This window comes from Eschscholzia californica, unplaced genomic scaffold (assembly GCF_041429995.1).
Source record: "Eschscholzia californica isolate CP2 unplaced genomic scaffold, dmEscCali1.0.p SCAF_5, whole genome shotgun sequence".
In the NCBI taxonomy this organism is placed as follows: Eukaryota; Viridiplantae; Streptophyta; class Magnoliopsida; order Ranunculales; family Papaveraceae; genus Eschscholzia; species Eschscholzia californica.
This window is the reverse complement of record NW_028238472.1, coordinates 23,617,983-23,632,834: the sequence shown is the minus strand read 5'-3', so window position 1 is coordinate 23,632,834 and position 14,852 is coordinate 23,617,983. Positions and strand designations below refer to the sequence as shown.

The 14,852-nt window shown below is 36.8% G+C and overlaps 1 pseudogene across 1 annotated transcript; it reads right to left on the bottom strand.

Moving 5' to 3' along the window:
* Positions 1-3,708: 3,708 nt before the first annotated feature.
* Positions 3,709-12,889, bottom strand: LOC147537882 (PH, RCC1 and FYVE domains-containing protein 1-like; annotated as a pseudogene). Its single transcript, XR_015224898.1, has 9 exons — positions 12,469-12,889; positions 11,748-11,820; positions 9,626-9,714; positions 9,405-9,489; positions 9,207-9,326; positions 6,033-8,136; positions 5,789-5,935; positions 4,190-4,662; positions 3,709-4,011 (listed from the first exon to the last, which is right to left on the bottom strand). The product of XR_015224898.1 is annotated as a PH, RCC1 and FYVE domains-containing protein 1-like (transcript).
* Positions 12,890-14,852: the final 1,963 nt, after the last annotated feature.

The window sequence follows — 14,852 nt, the reverse complement described above, 5'->3', positions numbered from 1 at the left end:
AGAGACTAAAAATCCACCTGAACCTAATCATCTCACCCTTCCAAGCAACTTATGTCCCAGGTAGACAAATATCTGATAACATCATAATGGGTCAAGAAATAATCCACTCTTTCAAAATAATGAAAGAAGCAAATGGATATTTTGGCCTGAAGCTAGACAAGTCTAAGGCTTATTATAGAATAAAATGGTCACTGTTTATTGAAATTATGCAAAAGCTAGGTTTTTCTGATCATTGGATCAACATGATTTCCAACTGCATCTCAACCTCCTCTATGTTTGTCCTTATTATTGGTCACCTTGGACCAATATTTCATCCTTCTAGAGGCATTAGGCAAGGGGACCCTCTGTCTCCATTCCTGTTCACTCTAGCCATGGAACGATTAAGCCGAATTCTTGTGTCCACTCTTGATGATGGAAAACTTTTATGGTTTCCCACTAATAACCCGAATCTAACCATCTCCCATCTTCTCTTTGCTTATGATTGCATCATTTTTGGAAAAAATTCTCTTGAGAATGTGCATAATCTAAATACCATGCTTAGCCTTTTCTGTTCGGCTTCTGGACAAACTATAAACTACAACAAATCAAATATATTTTACTCCAAAATTCACTTCCAAAATTTAAACGCATAATTATGAGAACTCTAAAAGTAAAATATGCTTCTACTTCGGAAAAATATCTTGCAATTCAGCTTTTCATTGGAGCCCAGAAAACTAAAATATTTTATAGTATTCTATATCAGATTAAGAATAAATTATTTAAATAGAACCACTCTTTCCTCTCACAGGTCGGTCGTACAGTAGTTGTCTCTGCTGTAGCGGCAGCCGTTCCCCGATATCAGATGCAATGTTTTGCCATTCCTAAAGGCATAAGCAAACGCACAACGACTTTGTAAAAATCCTTCTGGTAGGGAAAATCCAAAGACATTTGTACGAAAGGTTGGTCGTACATCTGACTTCCAAAAAAACTAGGAGGGCTAGGTATTCATCATCCTCATCTAGACAACACTGTCCTCCTAAGCAAGCTTGCATGGAGACTCAAGTCTGACCCAAATGCCATTTGGGTAAAATTTCTGAAAGCCAAATACTTTCCCCAAACTGACTCCCCTGGTCCGGCCAAGTCCCATCATTCATGGAATTGGAAGATAATTAGAAAGCACTATGATCTTATTGATAGTCATATCACATAGAAGGTGCACACGAGGGAAAATGTTAACATTTGGAAAGACAATTGGATCCCAGGAGTTAACCAACAAATTCAAAATACGAACAACTCAACCCTGAGTAGTGTATCTCAACTTATAAGTAATAACAGGTGGGACGATAGCATTCTTAGACAAAACTTCACTGACACCATAAGTAACCTCATCAAAGTTATTCCTATTCAACCTGAAGGAACCGATAAAATGAAATGAAATCTAACACAATCAGGAAATCATTCTGTCTTATCCATGTATCAACACCTGAGTTCAATCAACCAGTCTACTCCTCCTGAGGAAGTGAACTGGAATTTTATTTTGTCTACTCCCACCATCCCTCGAATTCGCTCTTCATTTGGAAAATATGCACTAAAGCACTTCCAGTTCGTCAACGTATAGGTAAGTATATTGGTGATATTTTTAATTGTCCAAACTGTACAGAAATAAAAACTATTGAACACACTCTTTTGTACTGCCCCATAGCGAAAAACATTTGGTTTCACTTTAATATTATCTCGACTAATATCCCCTCTCTATCTGAATGGATTCTATTGTGGCAAAATCCGGATCAACTTAGTAATACTGCGAAAAATCTTCACTTTGTTACAATTTTATGGCATATATGGAAAACCAGGTGTGATCACTGCTTTCAGCAAACTTTATACAATGTTAGCACTATTTTAGATCTTATTAAAACGTTTCCCAGGATTAGTACTTCTCAGTCAAAAGCTCCCCTTGCGACTGTAGCCAAATGGCAACCTCCACCCCATCCTTTCATTAGAATCAATGTCGATGCATCTTTTGTGAATGTTGAACAACTCATAGGTACCAGTTTCGTTGTACATGACTCTCAATCCAAATTAGTCTTTGCTAATGTGCATATTGCTAGAGCCAGAAACAGTGAGGAAAGCGGGGCATTAGCCATTCTCAACAGTCTTATTTGGGCGAAAGAAAATAATCACATGCAGATCATAATTGAAAGCGACAACATCAACTTGATTAAACACCTAAATAACCCAGGCATCAAGTGTAATGACAACCAATGGTGCATATTCGCAGTATAAGAAACATCAAGCGTGATCTTCAGCAGGTTAAATTTAGTCACATCAAAAGAAATGCTAATACTCAAGCAGACAAACTCGCTAAATGGACTAGAAGGAGAAATCTAAAGTGTGGAGTTGTATTCCCTATTTTCTTTTACATATGTATTGTAATGTCACTTTGAAGGCTTAGTTTTTAATATATTTATCTTTCACAAAAAAAAAAAACTAAAAGGAAACTGACATGCAGGCCTACCAATAATTTTCTTTGTTGTCATGAATCCCCTTCTCTTTAACTCCAAATTTGATTGGAGCGTTAGGTCATTCTTCCTAGTAGAAAATCAAATAGTAAAGTATGTCGAAATCAATTGTTTGGAGAAATTTTGATGCAGTGTAAGTTAATAATAAAGTACAAATATAAGTTAACAAAAAAATGGTCAAATAGACAACTAAGGAGAATTCTAATGTTCTATACGTGGCTATTGTTTTTAGATATTCCTTCTCTTCAATGACTAAGATTAACAACCAATGGCTCGTGCTCCCAACAGGGCTTCCAAATCTCAATTATGTGTGTGTGATGTACGTGAACTTTTGATTTCAATTTTTAACTCTAAATTATTAATTTCAAATATAAAATTAAATTTGATATTATTCTAGACAGATAGAGAATTTTGAAAGATAAAAATAAAAAAATTAGAGAAAGAATTGAAATAAAGAAGTATTTAATAAATTAAGACTTTTAAAAAGAATTAGATAAAAACGAAAAAAAAATAAATTAAAACATTATTGGGTGGAGGGACACACCCTAATGTGACTGTTGGGGAAGTCCCAAGTCCCATCAATCACATTTGGGGCTGGGAGCCCCCAGCCCGGGCTCCCAAATGGAGCCCGGGTTGGAGTGCAGTGGGGCTGGGGCACCCAAATTTGAATTTGGAATTTGAGAACCCCAACCCAACGTTAGACATGCTCTTATCAACGATTAAAATTGTATCTCTCACACTTATCTTCAAGTTCTCTTTATTGACTTCGATTACACCTCCCAAACTTATCTAAGTTGAGATTATACCTCCCAACATATTATTGTACCCTCTTCAATAGCTTAGATTACACTTTTCCAACTTATTTGCAAAGGTTGAGATTAAGCATTTGTGCCTGATGATACAAGTGTAATAAAATATTATATTTTACTAGTACTCTTGTTCCTATTAGCATAAGTAGACCGCTTTTATTTTTCACATTATATAAATGTTTTTCACCTAATAAGTCATTTAGGTGACTAATCCAGTGTCAAGGTGAATCAGACATAACTCCACTCATATCCTGAAAATCTTAGGACGAACTTGCTAGCTCCAACCTCAGAAAGACTTGACGATCCCAGAGACTAGCGTCGTATTCTAATCCAGGTTCAGGGTATGAAGGAGCGAGGAAACAGCAGCAGATTGCCACCCAAGGATTTAGCGTACTTGAAAATTGAAAGATAAACTTTTTTTTTTCTGCCCATACTATTTCATGATTGATCACTTTATGTACACAACAATACAAAACTAGGTTATAATAATAAAGGGCAGAGCTTAAAAAGAACCAAAATATAAATTACTCCTGAAAAAGAAAAGAGATACAGACCAATGGTGAATCTCTAGGAGGAATTCGGAGATAGACGTGGTTGAGGCCGTCGGTGACTTTTAGGAGCCATGAACATTGTACCTCTGGTATACTTTGTCACGATTTTCAGACCACCAACTCTTCGCTTGGTGCTCCCCAAATCTTCTCCGACTGCAGATGAACAACCGAGAAGAATTAGTTATCCTGTTTTTCTTATTTAATGCTCCGAAAAGTTTTGTCAAGGAACCAAACTCTTTTTCGCAATTCCAAACGATATGGGTTAACTGCAAAAAGTCATGTAATATGTAATGAAGGAAAATCAGAATGAACAGGAGAAAATATGAAGTACCTGAATCGAACTCTCTTGAGATCTCTACTTCCGTCTTGTAGTGCCACTAGTGTTATATAAACACCGGGTTCATATTGTTCAATCCATTCAGTGATTTGATTACCATTAGACACCAATGGAGGAGTCTTGGGGTTCATGGTTTTCTCATCAGGCTCAGGTTCCTCGGCATCAGAAGAAACAGATCTGATACCGGTATCTGGATAGACCTCTTCATTGTAACCATTTGATCCTCTGTTGTTCTCATTCAGCATAGGGATATCTCTGTGCCTATGGGGTATCAGGCCTGGTGCTTCAGTGGTAGCAGTTCCATCATTCTCTACCCGAGAAACCAAGCGAGACGCAGATTTTACATTAGATTTTGATTGATGATCTCCATTTGCATCAGAGTGACGAACTCCATTTGGTAGGTAAGGTTGTCTCATGTTCTCACTGTCATAAGCCCCAGCTGGGAGCCTGTCGGCCATGTCTTTAAGCTACGTAGCATTCGAAAGGGAAATCAGTAAAATCTATACCAGCCAAAAATTAGTATAGCAAGAGAACTTCTAAAAAAATGTTCGAAAAACCAAACTGACAAGTCAAGCACAGAGCAATAGGTGTGTTCATCGATTTTCACAAAAATGTCCTTAAGGAATGTCCTAAAATTAACAGTAAAATGTGTGGACGAGGTGCTGCCCACTGTTCCTGATTGTATCAGCCTCGATGATGAATTGAGGGCTCCTCGGCACATGCAAATGAGCCACCTTAAAACTTTTGAATGTTAGAGCTTGACATCTGATTTGACATTTTGATATCCTTTCTGTTTGTAGATCTCTAAGTAGTTAAATCATCAAGTCCAGTAGTCAAGGCGAGGTGACACTAGCACCTCAGTTGTGTCATGAAGTGATCGTGATACAAGGCTATAGCTCCTCCTTTCCTCCCCTGATGCAATCTCAGTAACGTCAGCAGTCTTTGCACCAGGAACAGAGGGCAAGACACAAGCAAACGCTGCACTTGCTAAAATTAAACCATTTGGGTAAAATAGATCAAATAAATAACTTTAATGTTCTTATAAAAAACGAATATTTATGTAGTACTTGCACATTTTTGTGACAGAATTTCATTAGACACTAAAGTTTGATGTAAAATTCTAAGAATACTATAAGAGCTTCTTAAAGTGAAATGATTGATATTGTTTAAACCTTTTAGTTACTTATTGACACATTCCTACGTCTTCGAAGTCAAATGCAAAATTTAGTATTGGAAGCCCTGATTGTCCCTTACAAGGGAGATGCCGATAAGAAAACTGAAGGTTTGATCTTCGTATTAGCTCCCAACATGTTCTCTTGATTGGTTATTTAAAGTCTATGTAATGTTTGTAATCTACATTTCTCCTATGCATTTGTCAGTTTTTTATATTCTTTAGTACTTGTTAATCGGGTGTGTCACCTGCACCATACCTACAGTCTTGTGCCTTAACCCCTTAGTTACATTGCATACGATCAGCTGTTCATTGCCATAACTTTATCCCCATGTAGAATCTAAGGCAGCTGAGCTTAACTTACTATTTCACTAACCAGGTCATACCAAACAAGAAGATAGAAGTTTACAAATAAAAGCTACCTGTGCAGTTAAGGATTTTATAACATCCTTTGCAGCTCTAGACTTCCCAGATTCTTCCGCAGCCAATGCCATAGCATCTTCAGCTTTCCTTGCTGATTTCTGAAGCTCGTGTTCTTGAAGTTCACACCTCCGTCTGAAGCTATCAATCTATAATATCAGATCCATCCCACCAAATATCAGAGCTTTCCTTATGTTCTTTCTTAAGAGTAAAATAAAGAAAAAGAGACTTTTGGAGTCTGTCTACCTGATCCCGTAACTTTTGCACTTCTTGATTCAAGAGTTCATTTGTTTTCTTCAGGCTATCAGTTTTGGAAAACGAAAGACCTGATGTTGTAGGAATAGGTGTGGCAAATCGTGGTGGACTCGGTCTCTTTAAAAAAGGGGACACAGCCCTGGAACTGATCGCTGACTGGCCGGCGGATGTTAGAACTGGTCTGGGAACTGGGCGACGCACATCAACAGGCTTAGAGAAAGAGATATCTTTAAGTTGTAACAATGGGGATGCTTCGGCTGAGTTAACCAGAGAAAATATATCTCCTTTCTTCCCCTGTTTACCTGCTTTGTTATCTAACTGCTTAATCAAATCCACATTTGTCGGGGATGAAGACTTGGATGATCTTATCTCAACTTTGTCCAACCTATCTTTGTTTTCACCCGAAAGGCGAGGCAAACTATTCCTCTTACTGTTATTACCTCTGGCTTCTGCCACCTGATTTAATTTTGTATAGCATGAATCACAGACTCGATAGGGTTTGCTAGGATTAGGTGACAATGCAGCCTTAAAAGCTTTCTTTGAACTACATGAGTGGCAGTGCACAAGCCCACAGTTATAGCAGTTGTGCCTCTTTCGAGTAAACCCAAATGCTTGTCTACAAGCTGAGCACTGAGACTGCTCTGCCCCAGAGACCCATTTGTGAAGACATATTGCTGCTGTGAAGTTCGACCCACTAGCTATAGATTTAACATGTTTATCCTTCAAAGCTTCTACTACTGTTGGTGATTTTTTGTCTTCAATATCTCCATGGCCCAATCGTCCATTAGCACCCTTCCCCCATGTGTACACTTCATTCCTAGATGTGAGCACCACAACATGATATGCACCACAGGCTACGTCTTCAACAGTTTCAGCCATAAGGTTATCTTCTACTAGGCAAGGTACCACTCCATCAGAAAGCGGATTACCAAGCTGACCATAAACAGTACTTCCCATTGTAAAAACATGTCCTGATGAAGTCAAGCCAACTGTTAGACTATGCCCACAAGAAATCTTGTGAAAATTGTAATCGATAAGCGACGGAACACATGTGGGTTTCAGTCTTGGTTGCTTGTCTCCATGGCCAAGACGATTCTTGTCCCCATCACCCCAAGTAAACAGTTTTCCTGATGAAATACTTGAACTAGATTGTGCTACAATTACATCAACCACAGCAGCAGTATGCCAAACCCCGCATGCGATTGCTATGGTCTTCAACCCCATGAGTGATTCTACTTCTCTCGGATATGAAACACTTTCTCTGTTTCCATGGCCCAAAACACCAAATGTTCCATCACCAAATGTAAACAGTTGACCTGTTGAAGTTATCAAGGCTGTGTGCCATGGACCACAACAAACAGAAGCCACTTGAAGTCCGTCCAGTGGGCCCGATACTCGCTTTGGTATCCAATGACTCACATCAGTACCATGACCAAGAAGCCCAGCATTATGTGTCCCATCACCCCAAGAATAAAGTTCGCCAGCCATGGTAACAGCACACGTATGGAATTCTCCGCAGGCAACAAAATCAACATTTGAACCTGCCAAAGATTCGACAAGACAAGGTCTAATAACGTCCCTTCCAACTCCATGGCCAAGCCTTCCACCCGATTCTTCACCCCAAGTGAAAACTTCTCCTTGTCTCGTGACCAATGCAGCATGCCTTACCCCACAGGCTATATGATGAACATCCATGACTAAGTTTGACTCTAAAGGCCGAGGAAGAAGAACATCAATCCTTAAGTTCAAAGGACTAATGCTTTTATCAGTCCCAACCCTGACGACAGTATCACATATAACCTCACCCCATACGTACACATCACCTACTGCATCATAATCATCCTGCCCTGAACCATGACTTGAAGTGCTGGGAACACTTGAAACACTGACTCTAAAAGCATCTGAAGTTCCTTTCACTTGCATGTTTGTTTGGTAAATCACCAGACGATGTTTCTTCACCCGCTAACTTCTCAGGAGGACCACTATCTGACAAAGAGCTAGTGGTTAAAATAACAGAAGGATCTGGGGAGATACTATTACATACATTGCTGGTTGAACTGTCACTTGGGCTATTTGATGTCAAGTCTTTGCTGCCCTATAGCAATGAGTAATGCTAGTACGAATCATAAACATTGTTCGATTAATTTAATACAGGGAAACTACATGATAAGGAAATTACATTCAGATAAGGAATGTCTGTCACAATTGCCTCAACCAGGGAACACCATGTTTTGTTTCTTGTTTTAACTTTACGTAATGCATATTCATATGAGATTCCGTGGTAGACTTGTCTTAAGAATTTGTCTTGGATAGAGATATAAATTATAATGGATTGATCTTTATAAGTTTTCGAATATTCTTTCTTATTCGTATTTAAAAAGTTATTATATTGTGTTATACCCGATTTGCAGGAACTACTTTAATATGGTTCTCTAAGTAGGCTATCAGAGTATCTGGCACCATGATTAGTGTTAGTTACATCAAAGAAAAAGCGCGTGCCACTTAAAATGTCTGCAACTAAATCTAAAATGGCATAACAACCACTAATGAAGAAAATAGTTAAAACCCTGGTGCAAATAATAACACAGATTGTATAAATAGTAAAAAAACAACTGCAACTATACAAACTAAATTTACCAAAATAGTACAAAATATTTCCGTTGGTTGGTGTAAGCTATTCACATAATATTTCTATAAAATAAGTTTAAGGGAGCTACACCCAACAGCAATATTCTTAAGCGATCAAATAACGAACAAATAATAGTAGGAAAATATATTGAGGCGAATACTGGGCGAAAAGTAAGCATGGGACATCCTCAAGGCCGTATAAAGATTATATGCTACATTGGGGGACTATTTTTGTATTGATGTGACCATATGCATTTTATTGTTCTTAGATTTTCTTTTTGTTTAGATTTTAGGAACCATTGATATAGCATATAGCTTATCAAAGAAAGGCATAGTTTGGTCATGGCATGCTACAAAAATGGGATCACAGAAAATGTTTGAAGCTATGGCGTCATACTTGGGAGGAGGTAAAGAATTTAGATGCTGGATGGTAGAGAAGGATCATATCCTACCAACTGCAGGAGAGTTTCACATGAAAAAAGATTATAGGCAACTATCTCAAAGAACAAAGCCAAAAGCATGTTTAAATAAGATTACATCAAAGTAGAATCCACCATCAGTCCATCCATCAATTTTTTAACGTCAACCTTGTCCCGGGGATAGCAATGCTTTCAGTCCTGCTATCCAGACCTCCGCCTCAAGTTTGCCCTTGCATATCTAAGAGATGATTTTGGTGAACAGAATTCCATGAGAAAGCAAATATGAGTATAACAGAAGCTCATTCTTAGTTCTTACCACATCAAGAGATTGCTTTCCCTTATTGTAGATAAGAGAAAAGGACAAGTACTCCTCAGGGTGCAAGCAATGTTTGAAAACAGACTGACATATCACAAAAATATGATGAAAATTAATCAAGATCTGCTAATAATCTTTCTCAGTTCAAACACCTGAAGTAATATTAGCATGAATCAACCTACATAAAATACAGAAGTCCTATTAGACCAGAGAGAAACTCGGTTCTTTGTCCAGGGATGATTGTAGAGAGTGTATCCAACTTCACTTTTCTTTCTACAACTCTTGACAAGCAGATCAAAGACGTTTCATCCTGCTATTTAACAAACAACCTGATCAGCAAGAAGTGTTCTTTAAGAGTTCCAAAATGCTTGCAGAAATATAAGTTTACAACCTGCTACAAACTATTTTTCATCAAATAGACCAGCTAGAAAGATATTGTTACTATGAAAAAGATTTAAAAATAAGAATAACAGAAAATATTAACAATCTAAAGAAAACCTATGCAACATGGTGAAGTAATCAGACTTATCTGATGCTACATAATAACATAACTAAGGCTTCACTTCTGCAAATTTTCCGAAAATATTCACGATCCAAGTGTGCTCTTGTCTTCTCTCTTTAAGTGAAAATGCATTTACCAATTTGTAGGTTTTTTCAGAAGGAAATTGAAAGATATTAAACAAAAGATAAGGAGAATACATGTAGCCAAATCCACATGATTTGGCAAAAGCTGGTGTGAACACATGTACCCAAATCCACATGATTTGGCAAAAGCTGGTATAAATACTTGTAGCCAAATTCACCTGATTTGGAAAAAGCTGGTATGAATACATGTAGCCAAATCCAAAACTCTAAACATATGTGACGAAAGTCTCATGTGGTCTAACTTTGAATTACTTATGGCAGTCTGCCGATGTATAAACAAGGATCCAAAATAGTTACAAAATAGAGGGGATAAAATTTGGACCATTGGATTACAACAATATCACAGAGAATTAATTATTTGAGGACACAAAATTCATTTCTTGCCTAGAATAAAACAAGAGAACAAATTTCAACTACACTGATGGTGAGATTAACACACTAAAAAGAGAAAAGGAAACTCGGAGAACTCATTATGTTAAAAGTCAACACGGAATTCTGCAATTGGCTAAGAGTAGTTTAATCAATGATGCAGGACTTGGGTTTGACTAAACGCATTAACATAAGTTAGTTTTGTGGAACATAATGATCGGATAGTTCCACGCATCCAACAGATCAACAGATCATTCAGCTCATGTTGTCTACCAAATCTCACAGAGGGGTTTCCGAGGAAACGGTCACGCAGTTATTGAATATTGCTACATCAAACGTCGCGGATCAAAAAGAGGTCAGGAGAATATTCCAGGAAAAGTCTGTTAAAGTGATTTCTCAAAATTCAACAAAGCTCACTAACTTGTCAGGGTCTTTATGCCTGACTCAAAGATCCATTCCCTAACAGCTGCATTGATTAATTTATCCAATCCTTGAAATTCTCTTTCCTCTTTGAACTATATCTAAAACAAATACGAGTGATAGATATCAGACTGAAGCTGAACTAGTTCATAAAGAATCGGCTAGGGGCAAGATGGGTGGCCCCAGTAATTCATTCAGTATCCCCGAGTCAAGGAACTAATCCCACATAGAACTGAGATTGATTTTTTCCCTTCCCCAAGTGTGAATTAATTTCTTAAGAATTAAGGTGTAATGTTACATCAGATTCATTTGCTGTTTAGTGCCTTAGTACTCAGTATGTTCGATGATAAATTTTTTTGGGGATAATCATCTTAAATTGATCGTTGAACTTTTCAACAAGGATTCTTAAAGAATCATATTTATTTTAGTTCATTTAAAACATGGGATTATGGGAAGTCATTTTACAACAATCTTTTCCAAAAGATGGCAGTTAAGAGAAAGTTTCTAGGTTAGCTTTGTCATTCCCATCTCATGGGTTTTCCTCCACCATTACAAATGAACACGTGCAAATTGGAACAAGGAAAAATCTAGAACCAACTCTGTGAGACAGACAATCTTGAAAGTTTTACTATAAGAGGATGAAATAATCAAAAGCATCAAAACTCCATCTAGGCGCAAGGAATTCCAAAATTGATTTTGCAAACATAACGAGTTCTAACACTAAAAATAATGATTATTATACATTTAGTATGAGACGTCTCATTGGTCACTTCCAAGATGTGATTCGTAACTACACTACAAGTATTGACGGATGACGATTAGCATTAAGTTGACATACCAAAAAGAGTTGGATACTTCAATACATCACTACATACACAAATACTAACCAAAGGGGCTTGTTAAACTTACAATGGAAAGTCTAAAGAGGCAAAACTTAGGCTTCCTCTGCAACCATATTTGAGCAGCTGAGCACCTTTTTTAACGCAATTAGTGTTTGTTAAAGTAAATGATCCAATCAAGCGTGTGGCTATAAGCAAAATTAGAATACGGAGAAAGGACATAAAATAACACGAAATAGAAAGCTCAATTAAAACTCTTTACATATGTGACAATTACTAGCTTCAGTACAGAACTATATACAGTTCTTTTCCTCCTAAAAAGTGACCCTTTCCTAGTGAAGTGGACCTAATTTCTTGGTAAAATTAGACCCACAAGAAAGTAGCAAGTAGAGAAACACAAAACATCAAAAAACAGTATCAACAAGAGAAATATTTCCAACAAATCATCCACTCCACTTTTCTTCTTATACAACTATACTTATAATCTAGAAGAGCCTTGTTTTTCTAGATATAAGAAACTTAGGTTAAATTGGTAAACTAGAAAGCACAAAAACAGGAACTTAGCTTAGTCCCAGTGTAAATAATCATACATATAATCAGTTGCAGTCAAAACCCAATTTCTTATCCCTATCTTCAAGTAATATTCTCATGGATACTCATGCAACTCAATCAGTCATACTGATTAATCTTATAGGGTGATTAGAACATATTTAAATCAGAAACTTCATAGTCTCTAGCAAATTTTCTAATAAAAATTGCATTATCTTTATAGCAGATAGTTGAATTTTAGAGAGAGAAAAAAACCTGATAGAAATCTCGCTCAGCATTACAATAGCTATCAAGATCTGCCATTCCAAGGAGAGCATTCAAAAATTACCACCCGCATCGATCTTTGTAAGCTTCCAGTCATCTTAGATGAAAAATATGTCTATGAACTACCATCAATCTTTAAGTTCAGCAAGGAAGGAATTAATTTCTTGCCCTTGAAAATTATAGAGAGGGATTTTGAAGTTCAATAACAACCACAACCCTAAAATAACTAGTTTCAGATCTTCCAAAATCTATTAATCTTCAACTAAAGTTGAAGAAATTGAAGGCTTTGAGTTTTGATGAAAATAGGTAGTCTTTGAAGAACTTAAACGATTTTGTCGTCTGTCAAGTTTGAACAAGTTTTTAGAAGAATTGAAGTCGATTGACGAGTGAGAGAGAAATGCGGTTCGCCGATAAGGGGAGGGAGCTTTTCAGGAGTCAAAGAGATTTCTAATCCGAGATTATAGTGTGAAACTGGCTAGAAATTTAGAGCATCTCCAATGGGACACTCTAACAAACACTCTAAAAGTCCTAGTTGTCAAGGGCCCATAGAGATTCTCTTTCCTAAATGTCAATATAGAGACACTCTAATTTTTGTTGGTCTCCAATGGAGATCTCTAAAGTGTCTACACTTAATACACATGTCCTTTTTCAATTCAATAGATAAAAAGTAGTTGAAAAGCAAGATTTTCTATTGGTCTCCAATGGAGATCTCTAAAGTGTCTACACTTAATACACATGTCCTTTTTCAATTCAATAGATAAAAAGTAGTTGAAAAGCAAGATTTTCTATTGGTTGAAATTTAAAAGTAACACTTAGAGAGTCTCAAGTAGACACTCTCATTTTAGAGTTTCTCTCTCTAGACACTCTATAATAAATGTGCCCACCTCATATTAGAGTGTCTAATAAAGTGTTCCATTGGAGATGATTTTTTATCAAAAACTCCAAAAAATCTATGTGGCACTATAAGTGTTAGAGATTGAGTGTCCCATTGGAGATGCTCTTAGAGCATAGATTCAATCTTAAAATCTTAAGTGCCACCTAGGAGTTTAGAGTTTTTTTTTTGAGATAAAACCTCTCCAATGCAAAACTCAATTGAGAACTTAAGATGATTTGGAAGCATTAAGTTTTAAGATGTCTCAACTAGAAACTCTATTTTTGAGATAGAGTCTTAAGTGTCCTAGTCATTAAATTTAATATTTGGACCAATAGAAAGCCTTTCTTTCTCAACCCCTTTTTCCTATTAAATGTATGTGTGACATGTGTATCTATTAGAGTTTTTTAGAGTGTTGCATTGGAGAAGGACTTGAATTAGAGACACTCAAGTTAGCCACATAGAAAAGAGAATCTCAATGGAGACTCAACACATAAGGCAAATAGAGTTTTTTTGAAGTTTTGCATTGGAGATGCTCTTAGTCCGACATTCAAGAAGGCCAGCGCTTTGGGGAAAGCAAAATAATTTCCGCGGTGTGAAGACTAGGTCAAAAATTGGTCAATTTTGTTTGACAATTTTATTTTATGGGGAATATTTTTTACCTCTCTCTCTCCCCACCTCACCTCTCTCCCCCACCACTCTCTCTGTCTTCTTCGACCAGGTCGCCGGCCGTAAAATTTTCCGATCGGCGACCTAAAAAATGACAAAAAAAAAGATTCACTCACTCTCTCTAGAAACTCCGGCGAAGGGGAGGGGAACTCCGGCGAAGGGAAACCCCTTCGCCGGAGTTTCTAAAGAGAGAGAGAGAGATTGAAAAAAAAAAATTTATCTTTCCAGGTCGCTGGTCGGAGAAGACAGAGAGAATGGTGGGGAAAGAGGTGAGGTGGGGAGAGAGAGGTAAAAATATTCCCCAGAAAATTTTTAAAATTTTGCATATTCCCTTTAAAATTTCACACCCCAGAAACTATTTAGCTTTCCCCAAAGCATTGCCCTTCAAGAATGACTAGAAAAAAACAAAGAAATGCTAAGAATACAAAATATCTTAATTTAATTTGTGACATGAAAACTCATTCAGGTAAAAAAAACGGTTGATCTTTTTACTTCTTAGTAGAAGTGAGTCCTCAAGTTCCAAATTAGGTCAAAATGTTTTGTGCGCATAACACTTTCGTAAAAAGTAAAAGTTGTTAGTATTTACAAATTAAGTAAGAACATGTTCAAAGAATTTGCCGAAGTAGTTATATAGAAAGCAATTTTTTCTACAAATACACAAATATATTATAACTCAAAGTTCTCAAAGACCTAAGTTTAGAGAGAAGTCTTAGAAAATAACTTATCTAAAAACATCTAAACCACAAACTAGTAGTTGAATCAAATCTAGAGCTTTTGATTAGGTTTGCAAAGAATTCAAAATTAAAGTTTCTCATTCATTTT